Genomic DNA, 18,690 nt, shown 5'->3' on the forward strand with positions numbered 1-18,690 from the left:
CACTGGAGGCTGGATTCACACGACATGCGACCTGCTGTCCGTTTTTCTGCCAACCGACCGACTTGACTCTCCTTGACTCCCCAACGTAGCTGCGGCAGTTATATCAGTGGCCAATGGCTCACTGGTTACAGCTGACGGCCAACTAGCCACAGCTGATGGCCATCCAATCACAGTTGATGGCCATTCACTATCTAAGCCAGCACCTTTCCACGTGAGGCTGAGAGCCTGGAAACTGCACTCCTGGCTCTGTCCCCACACAGGGTAAGACCCCCAAAGACTAATAAGTTACTTACATAACACTCTCCTATCATTTTCCCATATCATTTCGCATGCTCGGGCCTAGGTAGGAGAATAAGTGAAGCGAGGGCTCAGCTTTATGGTCTCTGCAGCTATCAGATTAGAAGAAAGGCTGGCAAAATTGTTTCCACCCGTTTTGCATTTAATCTTTACCACAGCCTTGTGAAATAGGTCCTATGCCTCATTTTATAGATGAGGAAAGAGAACAACTGAGCTGCTTTACAGTTTTCTGCATCAAATATTAACTAGATCCCCACTTCCCTCTCCTCCCGTGATTTCCACTCTGCCTGTGTCAGCTTCAGTCTTATGTGACAGGAACATGGCCCCATCTCTGCAGAGCACATCAGAGGCCAACTCAGGACTGTGGACGAGTGACAATGACGGGGAGGCATCATCCAGATGAATCATCAGGTGTGGAAATGCACTCGAGAGAGACTCACAATGACAGGGAGATCTTAATAAAACAAAAGCAGCTACAGAACCTAACTTCTAGGCAGCTTTAGAAGGCTGAGCAGCTCTGACAGAGAGGTGCAGCAATGACAACTTGCAGCCTGTGGCCAGACCCAGGCAAAGGAGCTATAACTATGACTAAACAGGAAATCAGTTACATAGCAGTTGGGCGGATGTGTGAGTGTTCAAAGCACAGGCACAGGGCTATACTCTGACACGACCTCTAAAGGGAAAACAAGCATGTGTTAACCCTGACAGATGTGTCAGGGCTATATGTGTCAACAGCTTATAGGCGGTAAGTACCTGCTTGGGTCTCTGTGAATAATTATGAATTATTTAAAGCCATTGTTTATTGGGCATCTACTATGTGCCCACAGGGGTAATTTTTAAACCATCCCAAAGCCCTGCAACACAGAGCATTATCTTCATAAAAGGAAGCTCAGAGAGGTTAAGTCATTTGCCTGAAGCCACAGAGCCGGTCCTAATAGAGTTAGACTTCAAAACCAGAGCAAAGCCAGGCTTAAAGGAATGAGAAACTTTTCCTTTCCACCTCTTAAGGACCTTACTTTTGGTTAGAGGAAGGTGAATGAGATCGAGTTTCCAAGGTAGGGTCACACCCTGTCTTCAACATTTTGATATTTTGTTCATCATGGAGTATTTTGCATTAATTATGCTTTAAAAAAATATATGGTGGGCCGGCCCAGTGGCTCAGGCGGTTAGAGCTCCATTCTCCTAACTCTGAAGGCTGCCGGTTCGATTCCCACATGGGCCAGTGGGCTCTCAACCACAAGGTTGCCAGTTCAACTCCCGCAAGGGATGGTGGACTGTGCCCCCTGAAACTAGAAAATAGCAACTGGACCTGGAGCTGAGCTGCGCCCTCCACAACTAAGATTGAAAGGACAACAACTTGACTTGGAAAAAAGGCCTTGGAAGTACATACCGTTCCCCAATAAAGTCCTGTTCCGCTTCCCCAATAAAATATTTAAAAAGATTTAAAAAAAAAAAAATGTATAAATATATATATATATATATGGTACTAAAACATCATTCATCGTGATTATTGAGGTTTTTTGGCACTCCCTTGAATTCTGCACCCAAGGGGTGTGTCTCACTGACCTCACCCTAGTCTTGGCTCTGCTCCAGGCTTTGGAGGACCTGTGATAACCTGAATGAAGTCGACAGAAAAAGTCTCATTTCAGGCAGACTTTTCACTTCCTCCTGCCTGCCTACCTGCCTCATATGTTTTGCATCCAAATTTATTGCCTACTGGAAAAGAGGTTTTTGTTTTTATTTATTTGGGTTATTTGCTTCTTTTTGTTGTTGTTCATTTTTTTCCCCTTTATCCTCTTTCTTTATTCATCACTGGCTTGGATACTTATAAGCAAGAAATGTGGCAAAAGGTGATAAACTGGAAAAAGAGATGACTATCTTCCCACAATCCATGACGATCTTCAAGCACACTTAAAAAGGAAGCATCTGCGAGTAATGTCGTGCCCCCTGCCTAAGGCTGGAGAATATATATACTTCTATAAGAAATAAGCTTCCATCATGATCAGATCTTCACACATTTGCGTCACAGAATTGTCTCTGAGCCCTGTTACCAGACACAAAATTAAATAAATACTCTGAGCCGAGGTTGTCACTGATAACTGAAAGGAGAAAAGTCATCCTTTTGTTTCTAAACTTTTGTTTCCACAAATGTGGTACTGTTATGACATACATGAACGAGGAGAGGAACCGCCACGCCAACAGCAAACACAGCTGTTTTGAATCTTAGTCTGTATTCTTTATTAACTAAACACAGTGCTTGATTTAAAAGAAAAAAATCAACATTAGGAGGCTCATCAATGACACAGGGGAGAAACTGACATAGAAATTGGCATCCTCCAGTTACACATGCCTAGAGAATTTCCTAAGCCAATCAGAGGCTTCTTTACAGTATAAACAAACTATCGCCACTTCAGCCCTGATTGCAACTGAAAAAGCATTCATTCAGCCCCTACTATGTGTCTAGACACAACCAGGAAATTGCATCTTTGTATCACCAAGACAAAGGGCCAGGTGTCCTGGGACAGACCAATGCCCAACAACAGGCCATTGCCGTTTGGACCAGTGTTTTATGGAGGAGAGTACAGTATATTAGTTAAATTAAGAAAAAAAAGCTTGATCGCAGTCTATGTACACTTTGTGCAGTGCAGGCGGAGAGAAATTTATAGGAGCGGAGGGGGCGGACCTCTGGCAGGATTACAACAAAATTAAATTTTATTGGCCTGGAGCATTTTCAACTCTAAAAAAAAAAAATAGTAGTAATAACCCAGCAGTGGGACTGCTTTTTGTTGTTGGGGCACAGGATTATGCTTCTGGATTACTTCTCCAGTGACCCAAACTTGACCTACCTAAAGAACATTTAAAGGGAGGAAAGAAAAGTTACTGCTAAGCTCAGAAAACTGATGTGAAAAGTCCAGATTGTGAAGTTCACAAATTTCTAATCTATGCATTAAAAAGTCACTTAGAACTCTGTCCTTTTCATTCAAAGATCTTCTAACAGAGATCTTCATCTGGTTTCCCGGGCCTGCAGGAGATCAGAAGGCACACGCAGAAGGGGTGGTGACTGCACTGCTAGCGGGGTCCATGCCCTGAAGACAGTCAGCTCTAGTTGTCCCGCCTGGGGCTACTGAATGAATTCCCGGGCAGGCAGGGCCTAGTCTCAGGCCTATTCATTCATTCATTCATTCATTCAACCAACATTCAACAAGGGCTTCCTTTGGGCTCCCACTGCTCCTTCCAATTCCAGGTAAGGCCATCCTCCCTGACTTTAAGGGATGTCTACAGAGCTACCAGAGTTCCTGATAAGACCACGCCCTCCATCTCAGTGCAAATCTCCTAAGAGACCAGAGACCCTTAGGAGGTGTACATATTAGCTTCCTGTGGCTGCTATAACAGAATACCACAAACCAAGTGGCTTAAAGCCAATAGAAAATTATTCTTTCACAGTGCTGAAGGCTACAGGTCCAAAATCAAGGTCAACAGGGCCACCGTCTCTCTGAAGGCTCTAGGGGAGACTCTTTCCTTGCCACTTCCAGCTTCTGGTGGTCCCATGGTCTCTGTGAATAATTGTTTGCTTGGCTTGTGGCAACGTGACTCTAGTCTTTGCCTCCATCTTCACATGGCCACCTTCTCTGTGTCTTCCTTAAAAGGACACCCTTCATTGGATTTAGGCCCATCCTAAACCCAATTTGGTTTCATGTTTCATTTCTAGGTCCCAAACTAGTTACATCTGCAAAGACCTTATTTCCAAACAAGGTCACATTCTGAGGTTCCAGGTGGACACAAATTTTGAGAGGACGCTATTCAACCCACGACAGAAAGCTATCATTAAAACTGGTAATCATTCGTCAGCTTCCCAAAGAGGCCATCAGAACGAATCCCCTTTCTCTCAGCATGCCCAGAAGTGCAAGAATCCGGATACCTCAACTTTCATCCCTGCTCCCACTCTCTTACCTTGACTCTCCACACAGCAAAGAGACATAAATTACATCACTCGTCTGCTTATAACTCTCAGTGGCTCCCAAATTCCTGGCAGGGCCTCCAAAGCCCTGCCCAGTCTGCCCTACTCACCTGCCAACCTTCCTTCCCCCTCCCTTGCCTCACCACTTTCTGCTCTCCTCCCAGGACACCCAGCTTCTTTACTCACCTACTTGCTCAGACACACCAAGCTCATTCCAGCACGTGCTGCTCCTTCTATCTGGATGGCTGTCCTCCAGATGGTCACTTAGATCAGACCATTGTTCAAATGTCAAATCCTTGGAAAAGCCTTCCCTGTCCGTCGTATTTAAAATAGCACGCATGCTTGCATACACCTTAGGTCACTTGATTGCATTACCCTAATCTAATTTTCCTTGATTACACTTAATACTATCTGAAATGATATTGCTTTTCTGTATTTGCTTATTTAAAGTCTGTCTCCACCAGTGGGATATCAGCCCCATGTGGACAGGGACTTGCCTAGAGGGGTTCAGAGTTTAGTGAGGGAATACAAACATGTAAAAAGCAGTAACGCTTACGGGACCAGGCACTTTTGGGTGCACTTTATCTTCACAACATCTCTACAGGGTAGGTACTGTCATTATTCCCATTTTACAGACGAAGTAACTGAGGTTGAGTAACTCACCCAGGGGAAACTAAAGTTCAAACCAGGCAGTCTGACTGTAGAGCTGTGCTTTCGGCTTCTAGCCTGCCTCCCAAACACGGATTACAGCACTGTGCCAAGAGGCAGATAAAGGTTCTGTAACAGGCCTGTGGGGACTGGAAGAGGAAACTCTGCTTGGTTCTAGGCACTAAACTCTGGCCTCCGTAACATTTGTAAGCAAGGCTCTCTCTTAAACCACAGCTTCTGCTTCTCGGCCCCAGCCTTGCTCCGCTCCACCTTCCTGGAGTGCCAGGTTCTGTTCTAAGCCCCAGGGGCAGTGCCAGCTGTGGTAGAGCCCCTCTGTGCCCCATGCTGGCTACACCCCCATCTAGCCTGTACCTCTATTCATGCCAGCTGCCAGGCTCCCTTTGGATGCATCTCCTGCCCGGGGCTGGGTGCTCCCATTGCCCACGGCTGGTTGGCCCTCTGATGATGCGTCTGCCCATAAGCATGGCTGTCGTGAGCAGCGGCTGTCGTGAGCAACCATCAGACTCTCCTGATGCGCTGTGTCACCCCTGTGTCCCGACCTGCTCCCACAGCCTGCGGCTAAGTAAGACCTTCCCATTCTCTACTTCACGCTTGCAGCTCTCTCTCCTTTCTGCCTTGCCTTGGTCTGGGTCAATTACAGCCATTTCTGACACTGACAGCAAGGAGGAGACAGAAAAGCTACAAAAAGTAGAAGAGGGAGACCCATTTGGTGCAGAAGCAAATGTCTCTTTTGCCAAACATCTGCAAGGCTTGCGCTCCTACGGTTCACGCAGGTCTCTGCTCAAATGTCACCTCACCAAAGGCCTTCCCCCGTCTCTCTCCCCATCCCCACAACATGTCCCTTTATCCCGCTTTGTTTACCAATCCCTGACATTATATTTGTATGTTTATATGTTATTGTTTGGGTCCCCCTTCCTGCAGAGGGCAGAGAGTGTGTTTCAGTGCTTGCTGTGTATCTCTAGCGCCCAAACCCGTGTCTGCTTCACAATAGTCACTCAATAAATAGGGGTAAACTAAATGAGAACAGTCCCCCACACCTGAACTCCAGAGGTAGAACACACTGTGACAGCTGACAAAGATCTCTCCAGAAACCAAGGCAGGGAAGTATTTATTGTTTTCTTAGGATTAAATGAGATGTTCATAAAGCCTGGAACAAAGTTTCTAGAACACAATAAGCTCGCAAAAAAACATTAGCTATTATTATAGAAAATGTTCTAAAAAGGTTTGCGTGATTTTGGTAAACCTCCCTTACCAGGAACACCCAGCTCGTTTCCTGAGAGCTGGAGAGAGTGTTTCCTGGAGTTTTTCTGGATGCCTTATCCATTGGAGAACAGGAGGTAGTATGGGTGTGGTCGTGCCGGCTGCAACTGAAAATACCTGACTGAGCCAAATAGAAGAGACTGGAAATACGCTGCTGAAAAAATGGCCCAAGTCCATTGTCAAGGAAGTCATGACTAAGCTCAACGAAGAAAAAGGTTTTCAGAGTGATGCATGTTGAGAGCCCTTGGAGATATAATGTGTGGAGATGTGTGAACTATGTCCATCCCCATGTTTATGCTTCTAAGGTAAGTTGTGCTAAGGGACAAATCTGTATCAGTATGCAAGGCCACAGAAAGCAGTCTGTTTTACAAATTACCATGTAATTAAACAGAAGGCGCATGAGATCTATTTTCAGCACATCCTTTCTTTATTCTTAGGATTCCACTCAATGTCCACGTCCCCTCTGGCCAAAACCGCAACTTAAAAACTGCAAACTCACTGTACTATCAAGGAATAATTTTCTTTCTTTCTTTCTTTCTTTTTTTTTCTTTTTTTAAGGACTATTTTCTAACTGCACCCTACAACCAAACTGCTGGGGAAGCTGTGTTCCTGTCATGAATGATGGTATAAGGAGGCTGACAAAAAGTTAAAAGACGGGAGAAAATGTAGCAGGATAGGTACAGCTTGAGACAAGATAGGAAATTAAAAAAAAAAAATGTGTTGTTCATCTTAACGATCGTTACAGGGATATTTCTTCATAAGTAGAAACACATAATGAACTTCTTTCAACATTCCAAGTTTTTTAAAATCACAAAGCAGCAGAGAGAGCTAATGATCCTGACTGAGATACACCATTTGTAAACTCCTCTGCGTCTGGACCTGTCTTAAACTCTATTAGTCGTACCTCTACACCTCGGAGAGGTACCCTTTTTGCAGATTGGTAAAATGAGGTTCAGAAAAGTTAAGTGACTTGCCCCCCAAGTAGCTGGGATTCAGAGCTGGAAGTGAAATTGTGATGTAGCTCTTTTGGCTACACTGATAACTCCTCAATGATTCCTAAATGCTACTGCATCACCAAGTTTGCCCATGTCCTTGGCCAAGTGGAAAATACAAAGTGAGTGAATTTATTCACTATTTAAATCCTGAAATTGTATCCTTCTTAGTGTCTCATGCTTAAATATTCTGTCATGAAACAAAGGATATTTGGACATGAAAATTCCCCCCCAATCATAAAAGCAAAATTTTAACATGAAAATTAATAAAAGAATAATGGTGTACGTTTTTAAATATCCTTCTCCTGTATCACAGAAAGCAGATGATCTTATATCAATCACCAAATGTCTTCTGAAATTTTACTGACCCGGGAAATAAAAGATTGGCACCACTGTATTAGTATTTTTTTTTTTAGTTATTATATTTTAACTTACCCATCAGTGGTTCATGAAATCATTTCAGTTAGTCAATACCTATATTCTCTCTTCCGTCTTTTCTCCCTCCCTCCCTCCTCCTTCCTTTCTCTTCAATAAAATAGAATAGAAAACTAGAAACCATCAGGAGGTAAGGACAGGTATTAAAAAGGTTAACTAATGTTTCGTGAAACTCTTGTTTCAATTTTATGAATACATAAATGCACATTTGTATTGGGTCAGGATGCAAAAGGTATTTCTTACTGTGGGTCACAGTTAAAAAATGTTGAAAGCCTTTGTACTGTTTCTCTTAGAGTAATGTATATTCATTACTGAATATTTGTAAAAAACAGAAAAATTATAAAAAGCAAGTTTAAAATTATAATCCTGTCACTCACAGATGACTATAATTAATATTTGTACCTTCTAGGCAGGATATGTTTTCATATTATGCAGATACTAGCTAGATACACTATAAATATTAAACATACATATAAACATAAGCACTAAATATTCCTAAATCCTCTAATATAACAGCATGATTTAAACAGAAGACTGACCCTCAATGGCAGTGTGTCACAAATGGTGGGGAATGCCCTTGAACAAGATGAACCAGTGTCATTTCAGATGCTTAGGGCTCCATCAATCTCTGATTATATCAATTGATAGGTGGAATTGATTTCTATCCCCCTGCTCACAGAAGGCATGCAATCTTCCATCTTAAAGGTAAGCATTTGATTCCACCATTAACATTTTCAACAAAGATTCAATCAAATCAGATTATATGTTTGCCTGGAATTTTGCGTCCAAGTGTTGAATATGGTTTATTTTTAGCCTCGGGAGTGATGGAATGCGTGTTAACAGGTCCTGGTGAGAAGAATCAGTTCACAGCCAAGCTCGGGGTGCAGCCAATGTTCATGTGCAGTGAAGGATGACTGAAAATACGGCAGATCCGGCTTGCATGTTCTTGTGCGAATCGGAGGAGGTTTAATACTGAAGGGAAAAAAAGACTGAGAAAGTGTACAATTGTGGGACACAAATAAAGCAGCCAGGGTATCACAATGCCACAAAGCCCTAAATATTAGTATGGACTCACCCCAGACAACCAGGAGAACTTCTCCCGGGGGGAACATGGAGACTTGCTCAGGATTAGGAGAAGGTCTCCAGGGATGGCACCTCCTCAGCAGTAAGGAATTCAATGTATAGGGACCTCATACTGGCATTGCCACACAGGAGAGATACATGAAACGTGGTGCTGAGAACTACTGGGCCCGTGAAAATGATCTTCAGGAAGTCACACATCATCCATGAATTTGTTTCCTATCAAACATGAGTATCCTTATTAAGTATTTATGTAGTATTTATATTCAAATGCGTTTCCTACTCCAAAGTATGAATTTTACACTCACAAGGTACAGGAAGTTTATGAGAATCTATGTAGGTCTCAGCAAACCAGGGACTGCAGGCTGGAGACCTATCTGTTAAATAAAGTTTGATTAAAACAGTCACACTCACTCCTCTATCCTATTGTCTATGGCTGTTTTCGAGCTACAGAGGCAGAAAAGAATGATTGGAACAGAGACCTATGGCCCACGAAACCAGCAATAGTTCCTCACTGGCCCTTTAAGAAAAACTCTGCCCATAAGCCGGGGTTTCGGGTGAAGTGATATGCCTTCTGAGAGGCTGGAATATTTGAATAATAAGCTGGGGCCATTTCTGAGGGTCCCATCTTCCTGCACCATGAACTGTGACTCTTCTTCTCTCCAGAGGTCAGCTATGAAAGAGACTATGAATAGTTGTAAAAGGGAACAGGAACACCAGTGGGATTTGGACTGGTGTTAAACCAATTTCAGACAAGTGTGACTTTTGGGGCTGTGAGGATCCACTCAAAACCTCTCCTATGAAACTGATCTGGGTGTTTCAGCACGGAAGGCAACGGGAGATGAAGACACCAAAAGGAGCACTGCACTCTCTGCATGGAACTGGGGCCACATATTCCTTCCAGGATGGAGGACACAAACCTACAGCCTGCTTTTGAGGGAGCCACAGAAACTCTCCTCTTTGCTTTAGCAACTTTCTTGTCTTTCCTCATTGCCCCAGAACCGCAGGATGGAAACCCACATAGACACACCTGGGCACACACCCATCTCACTGAAACGCAGGTAGACCATGCGACCCTGTAGGTTGAAAGCACTAGTAACCACCTTTCACCAACTCTCTATACCAAGCCCACATCCTCACCTTCAGAAAAGAAAACCGTGCCCGCTGTGCAGGGTCCCAGGGGTTCTCCAGGTGAGTTTCCCCTCCCCAGGCGAGGCCCTGTAACATGATGGATGGACACTATTTCCCCAACACATCATGACTCCCGTGTGTCTCAGGGGAAACATGCTTATTCAACATGCATTGTATGACTTAAAAGTCAAACCCGAATCTCAATGCCATCCTGACAACATTTCTATTAAATAAAATCCTCTGTTTTGTTGGGGGCTTTTAAAATCAATCTGCCACAGAAAACTTCTGAACAAGTTAATAACACCGACGCCTGACTCACACTCTCCAGTGAGCACTCCTCCACAAAGAATCAACGGACTTTGTTCAACACATCAAAACAGTTAGCAGTTGAGTGGTGATACAATTAAAATGCCGCTCTTCCTTAGAGTCTTTCTCATATTACACAAAAAAAAAAAAAAAAAAAAAAGCAAGTATGCTAAAGTCCTGACAGTATCAGAATCAAGACAAGCTGTTTCAGATCAGAGCTCCTTCCCTTATGGCAGACCTACTATTTACTAAATGCGTGTTACCCCAAAGGTAGTGAGGCACGTCCATACAACCACTATTTCTCGGCCCACTTTAAAGATAAACAAACTGAGGCTCAGATTGTTGAATTGACTTGGCCCAGGGCATGTACCTAGTAAGACGTGGCCGAACTGGGATTCAAACTCAGTCTATCTCCAAAGCCCTGTTTCACTTTGTTTTGTTTTGCCTTATTATCCCCCAATTCTACGTAAGGGTAGTTAGACAATGTCAAAGGTCTACGACTCCCTCTCTCTGGGACAGGCCTGGGACGTGCTGTTTTGATTTTCTCTCTGCCTCTCTCTCCTTTTATTCTTTCGAAGCACATGTCAGCACAGCCTTTCTTCAGATGATCTGGCTTAAGCCTTCTCCGTGACAGTCACAACTGAATCATTCCTTCCTGTACGTTGTACCAGCTCACCTTGCTGGCTCCTGTACGTTGTACCAGCTCACCTTGCTGGCTTCTGAGAGTGCAGATTCTTGGTTCATCTCTCATACGTACTGTGAATCTTAACTTCAATTTTAGGTCATTTCCTGCTGGCCACAGGTGTCACCTACACGTAGAATCTGCCTCTCAGTATTATTTCTGGTTTGTCTCTCATTGCCTTGCTCCTACTAGACTGTGAGCCCCACCCAGGAAGGATTTGCTGGCTCATTCACCATTTTATTCCCAGCACTTGATAAATATTTACTAGATGAATGGACAATGTAGCTTTGCCACATTTCAAGGAGGTAAGGAAACTAAGACACAGGAAACTGAAGGTAATTTCCCTATGACCACGTAAGAGTGAGGCTTCATATAAAGCGATTTAAGAACAGCCCTAACCTGGACGAGGGGTCATCTGGTAGAGCAGCCAGGCTCTTTCCCAATACTGCACAATACAGTAGGGTTTGGAACAACACAAATGGGTTTCAAAAGTTACTGTCCTCTGTTCCCACGTCTTTGACACCAAGGTAACAGACAGTCATCCTACATACGGTTCTGTATGTGCGAATGAATCCAACACGAGGTAAAAATGAACTGTTCTTGCTCTGCCTGCCAAGTTCTCACCAGCACCACAAAGAAGACTTTGCTCAGCCAACCTGGAAGGGAGAAAGCCAGGGAGAGGTGTGCAGAGGCCTCCCGAAGTGCCATCTTCCCCTCTGCACCCAGAAGGACCCCTCAGAGCCCCTAAAGAGACTGGAGCTGAGTTTATGTCCTAGTAAACATCATGGAAAATGCATTATTCATGGACGGTGAGATTCCTACTAGCTTCATTATGAATTAAGACACATCCTGGGCATTTCTGAGTTTCTTTCCATGATATCCAGACTGTATAAGTAGAGGACTATTGATTTGATTAGAAGAAATATTGTAAAAGAAGCCCGAGTTCCAAGACTCTAAGTGCTTCTATGACGAGACAGTATATCAAATATCAGGAAATGCAATGGAAATAAAAACTTAAGTAGGAAATTGGACTGGTTCATCTCTGTGTGCCACACATTTAGAAACTTGGCCACGCATTGAAATTCTTGCTCCAGTGCTTCTGGCTGCATTTGAGGGCATACCGACAGACTGTGACTTAGTAATTCCAGAGAACCTTCCTTTGAAGGTTTTGAAATCGTATTTAATACAAAGTGTGCCATAAAAAGACTCACTAATCATTGATCAATCAAATACAGTCCCTTCCACAGTGCCTTTTTTAAAGTTCCAATCTGAAAAACATCGCTTTCCTGCCACCGCCTCGAGGATCAAAGACAGACTAACGTCAGGCCCACAAGCACAAAGGAAAATGAGAGCGTGACTTATCTCGGATAACTTTGTGCCTTATGTGTAGCCAGAGGTGGATTGTTCTGGAACAAAGTTTTTTGTTGTTGTTTTTTTTAATGAGTCAATTTATTCTGTAATTCAGGAAAAAGAGAGTCTTCCTTTTTTCGGAATTTTCCTGATACCCTACTTAAGGTGACAACTGGAAAGTGTCCCCAGTAGAGACAAGCACAGAGAAGGATCCATAAGTCTGGCACAGCACCTTGAGATGTCTGCTGGATATAAATCCGTTTTAGTAGGCAATGCGCCATATCTATGCTCACCCCCAGAAATAGGAAACTTCTAGAATCCATGCCAATGAGATGGAGCTGATGGAACAACTGGGAGAGCTTCCACTTCTCCATCCATGCACCTATTTTCTCCCCTCACCCCCTGCACCTGCCTGTCTTTTCCAATTTCCTATTCTCCTTCTTTTTGCTTTCATATTTCCTCTCCCTTTTTCTTCCTCCCCCTAAGCAAGCTTTTACTTATGGTTGCGAGCCACGGTGTGCTTACTTTCACCGGATTATCCACCCAATGTTAATTTGGGCAAAGAGGTTGCTGTCCTCTGCCCCTTCCTAGATGAGCTTGTGTGAAAGGAGCTAGTGACTTTGAAATGCCAAGCAAGCTACACTGAAGTTCTCACAGGCTACGAGACCCCTGAACGCAGCCCCAGGCATCACCAGCGTCCATTTTCTCTGCTCAAGGATATTCACTGTCATCATGATTATATCAAGCAGAATTCCTAAAATGACGCCAGTGTCAGTTGATTTCTTTCGTTTTCGTTTCCTCCCCTCTAGCAAGACGGTTTCACAGAATATGTAGAAATCCACGTACCTACTCAAAGAATGAAAAAGGGGGTTGTCTTGCGATAGGAACTTTTTGCATGAAACACTGCTATTCCGCTTTCCTGCACTGTAATTTTTAGGTCACTACTTACTAAGCTAGAACAGTCCACTTCAATGTAAAATTGTTTTCTCTCAGGACTGGCAGAGTAGTGCTACCATAAACAAATCAATTTTTATTAGTCTGTAATAAAAATAAGTATTGGGGGGTTTATGTAGTCTGCAAGGCAATAAACAGATCCTAATTTACTGCCTAACCATCTCCTGATAATGAGGTCATGCGCCTGGGAGACTTAAGACCCAAATCATCTGTCAGAGAGAAAATTTCCGACTCACGCTTCCCAAGGAGAGGATACCCCAATCCGTTGCCTCATTCCCCTGACTAAGCAGTCAGCGCTCCCTTGTCTGCGGGAAACCAGGGAGATGTTTACAGTGGTACAGACCGGAAAGGTATGCTATCAGAGGGGCAGCGGATGAGAAGTTACATAAAAAGTGTGCAAATACAAACATGACCCACAAGGTATCCTGAATCTTAGAGAAAATAGAAGAGATTCAATTCAGGCCTTTAAATACTATCAGTTTGTCGAGCAATGGGCCTTAGAAGACCCAGGAAGGCTGGCCACCAAGCGATTAAATGTAGATCATGTTAACTCTGCCTCTGCCTCCGCGACTGACACTTCGGCCTCAAGAATCAGGAGGGTCCTGGATGTTGGGATCACTTCCTTTCAAGGGCAACCTAGATCGTTGATGTTCGTTCTTCTTTAATGGTGATGTAAATGCCAAGTTAAATAAAATAGGTGCATGTGTGCATAGCAAAAACTGAACTTCTCAAGTATGGCAATGCCCTACCCAGGTACATTCAGCCTCCCTGCACCTAGGAACCCCAACAAGAGGCTAGGGGCCAAATGATGTAGGCGGAAATACACTGCATTTGCCCCAACTTCCCATGACTACCTGTTTTTCCTAGGTGTACGTACCCTTAGCTCAAAATGTAGGATCTTAAGGTACTCTTACAGTGGGTGAAATTATGCAAAACTTCACTGTAAATAAAATAAAATAGCAAAATGAAGAGCGGGGTGTATGTTTATGCCCAAAAAAGGACAAAGCCTCATTTGGAAAGTTAAGTGAATTTTTTCAGAATTGGTACCCATGTTCGTAAGACTCATAGCCACGCAATTTTCCATATTAATCCGTACATAACACTGATATTGCTGTGCCTTCAATTTGGCAATTGTTTTACAACATACAAGCAAATGAGAGTAAAGAATGGCAATACATTTTTACATATATAATAAATATAAAACACATTCAGGTTTTCTCCTCAGGCAAACATGATTTTTAAAAGTCAATGTTTTCATTTGGAAATATGTGACTATTGCATATTAATCACATCTAAGTCGGGACTTTATTGCTTTTGACCAAAGTCCTTTGTGAATCATCCAGAAGAAAAGTACAACATGATCTTCAGAAAATGTTATAAAGCTTCGGACAGAATAAAGTCAGAATGAGTATCTGAGTTCGAAAAGATGTAACATTTTAAGATTTCATTTATTAAGGGCACCACGAGGCCAATGTACAATCATGTCCATTTAATTGTAAGAGCCAACATTTCATTAGCTCTGATTTTTGAGAAAGCCAAGGCAATAAAAAGAAGAGACGTTAAAAGTTAACTACATGGTACATTTGGGGGACCATAATTAATTTGATTTGGCCTGATCACAGGATACAAGCAAGGGGCAGAAGATGAGGCTGGGAGAAGTCCGCCCGGAAGGACTTTAAATGTCACACAAACGGGCCTGGACTAATTGTAAAAGAAGCTGTGCTGACCCAAGAGATTTGGAGAAGAATGCGACATGCGTCTTGCTATTAGGAAACTTATAATGGAAGTGACACCCAGAGAGGTTCATGAGCTAAAGAAAGGCAGGCAAGAAATGAATTATGACTGGGGAGATGGGAAAACCTTCCCCGAGTATGTGGCATTTCAGCTGGGTAGATAGAATTTTGACAGCAATGGATGTCAACAAAAGAGCATAATAGATGGAGAAAACATACAAAGACTTGGAGGCAGAAAAATATAGACTCTACTTGGAAAATGATGAGAATTTCAACTGAACTGTAGATTAAGATGCAAGGCAAGCACCCTACAGAAAGAGATTGCCCTTTGCCCCTGTTATTCTCTACTGGCATAGCACTAGTCATGATTTACAATTATCCCGGTCTGTTTGTGTTTTGCTTTTTTTTTTTTTTTTTTTTTTTTACTGTCTGTCTCTACCTCTAAACCAGGGGTTAGCAATCTTAAAGAATCAGATGGTAAATATTTTTAGGCGTTGCTGGTCACACAGTCTCTATCACAACTACTCAACGTGATTGTTGTGACATGAAAGCCATAGACAATACATAAATATGAGTGCGACTGTGTTCCAGCAAAACTTTACAAAAGTAGGTGGCAAGCAGGCCCCACAGAATATATTTTGCAGAGCCCTGCTCTCAAATGCATGAGAACTGGGCTGGGACGGGAGCTGCCCCATACACAGCACCTAACAGAACGTGATGTGCAGGCTTTGAATGATTCTTTGCTGAATGGCTGAATGAGAATGAATGAACTGTAAAGTTGGTTGAGAGATTCCATTCTGTAAGGAAATGTGGGTTTCAAAGTTTGGACTTTATTCTACAGTGAGTGGGATACCATCAAGATTGGTTGGTTGGTTGTTTTTTAAGTAAGTTAGGCTTATTGAGCTATAACTAATACAATAAAATTCACCCTTGTTGAAGTATATAGCTCAGTAAAATTTGATATACAGTCATTTAAACACCACTATAGAGAGAACATTTCCTTCACTCCAAAAATGTGTCCACAAGGACACATATCCTTGTGTCCCTTGGCAGTTAATCTGTCCTATCACCCACAGCCCCTGGTAACCACTGATCTGATTTCTGTTCCTGCAATTGTATCTTACCCAGAATGTCATATAAATACTGCCTTTCACATCTAGCTCTTTTCACTTTGTATAATGCCTTTGAAATCCATTCACGTTGGTGTGTGTACATCAGTATTTTGTTCCTTTCTGTTGCTGTTGAGTAAGTCTATTTCCACTGAATGGATGTACCACAACTTGTTTGTCTTCCCATCAAGGGATGAATATTTGTCTTATTTTCAGCTGTCTGATTATGTATAAAACTGCTATAAACACTTTCATATAAGTCTTTGTGTAAACCATGTATCTTTATTCCCCTTGGGTAACCTAGGAATGAGATTGCTAGACCATAGAATAAGTGTATGTCTATAAGAAAATTCCAAAATGTTTTCCATAGTGGCTGTATTATTTTGCATTTCCAACAGCAATATGTGCAAGTTCCAGTTGCTCTACATGCTCACAAACACTTAATATTGTCGGTCTTTTTCACTTTAGCCATTGTCCACACAGAGAATGTGAACGATTCTGCAGGCGTCACTTAAATGAAATCTCGGGGCTAAATGAACTTATCATTACATCATTGAAACAAAGACTGGATGGAAGTGGGACATAAAAACTCCCATGTGTTTATCGCTCTCAGGGAAAGAGAAAAGTCTACTTTTTATTTCAGGGTCTTATCAACATGAAGCTGGAAACAGAAATAAGAGACCTTTTTGTAATACTGGTGTTAGGTAGGAAATAGATGCCCAACCAGTTTGTTGAGTCCAATATACAGAAGCTCCACCTGTAATGTACTACAGGGATATTGGGCAAAGCCCCATAGAGTCTGTAGGACTAAATGATGGAGTTTTCTGACGGCTCGTGATTGGTGAGAGACATGACGGTGTAATGGACACAATGAGGAATATAGAGGAAGAAGCACCGGAAGCAGGAAAGCTAACAGACCAAGAGACGGGAGTTGTTCAGACTCTGCTCAACCCATTCATTCTAGCTCTGCAGCCCAAACAAGCTGCCTCTCTTTGCCTCTGTTTCCTCATCGGTAAAATGAGGGGATTAGACAAGATGAATTCTAAGGCCCCCTCTGTGTTCCACAATTCCATGTCTCTAAGACCAGTCTCCACCGGCCAGATTTCACCCCACGCCACCTCACCCCTGGCCAGATTTTTAATGTCCTCCAAATGTTTTCCATACCTACCTGGGTATGGAAAGAGATCCGACATCTGTTTAGGACCCCTTTAAATCATAAAAAGAAAAACAATGTTCTGTTTCCCCAATGGAAGAAAACAACACCCGTGTTATTAATGCACATAAATAGTTAAGCAAATTCAGGAAATTTCTGGAGACAATATAGGCTGTTCTGGTGCTGACTGAAGAGAGACAGCAAAGACATTCAATTCATCCAAATTTGGGTCACACTGAGATAAATTTGTTACGTATATTAGAAAATTTTGGTTTTGAATCTAGAAAAAGGCCCCTGCACTTTATGATAATGGTCATAATAATCCTTGAAGGTATGATTAAGAGGTCTAAATTTGTATAGGTTGGATAAAACAAATAATCAGAAATCTAATTTATTTCTTTGCAGCACAGTCACTTTTTTTTTTTACAGCTTTATCAAGGTATAATTAACATAGAATTAGCTGCACAAATTGAAAGTATACAGGTGATAAATGCAGACATATGCATACACATGTGAAACCACCACCACAATCAAGGTAACGAATGTATCCTTTACCTTCCAAAAAGTACCTGTGTAATCCCTCCCTCCGGGAACTCCCCCAGACCCAACCTTGTCCCTGGCAACCACTGATTATTTTCTGTCACTGAAGATTAGCTGGCATTTTCTAGAATTTTATAGAAGTAAGCTCACAGAGCATGTACTCTTGTTTTTGTCTGGCTTTTTTCATTCAGTGTAATTATTTTGCAATTCTTCCATGTTGTGGTATGTATAGTTTGTTCTTTTTCTGGCTGAGTAGTATTCCATTGACTGGATATACCAGTTTCTTGCTATATTCACCTATTGTTGGGACATCTGGCTGTTTCGAGATTTTGAGTATTACAAATAAAGTAGGCACAGTCACTTTTAATTCTTTCCTTTACTATTTAGTAACTCCTCTGTTGTCTTTTAAAAATACCTCCATACTTGGTTATGTGTTGATAACTGGTAAGGCTGGGGACCTTCACACCAGTCTGTTTATTTTTGTGTAGCTTTCAACTTTTTTATAAACAAATAAATAAGCACTTTATTAAGTGTTTTTTGGGTGTGTGTCAATACTAAAAATATTCAGTAATTCTGCAGCTGAGCTAATGGGTCCAACTTGGGGGCTTTATTTAAAAAGAAGGTTTAAGTTTGATTCCATATTTGGTTTACTAAAGTCATGGGGAGACTTTGCTAAAAGTACAAATTCTTTATCCTCTCTTCAGAAGTACTGAATCAGGTCAAACTACCAAGTCATTCTTCTTCTTTTTTTTTCCCCCCCAAGTCATTCTTATGAGAAGGCAGTTTGAAAAATGCTGAATTTCCTTTCTGAGAGATCTAACCTCCAGTTTTAGTTTCATATTGGAAAAAGGGGAACAATAAATTTTAATTCTCCCACTGCCATCTCTTTCTATTCCTATGCTTTCCATTTCGCTTCCATAATTCTCAGGTGCTCACAATCACTGACATTATATCCAGTAACCAACTAATTATAGAGGAAAAGTGTAATGGAGAAACAATAGATAGGAACTAGAAACAAATCTGCAAATGGGAAACCATTAA

The 18,690-nt window shown here is 42.2% G+C and overlaps 1 protein-coding gene across 2 annotated transcripts in view; it reads right to left on the reverse strand.

Moving 5' to 3' along the window:
* PITPNC1 (phosphatidylinositol transfer protein cytoplasmic 1) overlaps positions 1 to 18,690 on the reverse strand; it is a 218,491-nt gene that overhangs the window by 175,142 nt on the left and 24,659 nt on the right. The window lies entirely within an intron of this gene.

This window comes from Rhinolophus ferrumequinum, chromosome 21, assembly GCF_004115265.2.
Source record: "Rhinolophus ferrumequinum isolate MPI-CBG mRhiFer1 chromosome 21, mRhiFer1_v1.p, whole genome shotgun sequence".
Lineage (NCBI taxonomy): Eukaryota > Metazoa > Chordata > Mammalia > Chiroptera > Rhinolophidae > Rhinolophus > Rhinolophus ferrumequinum.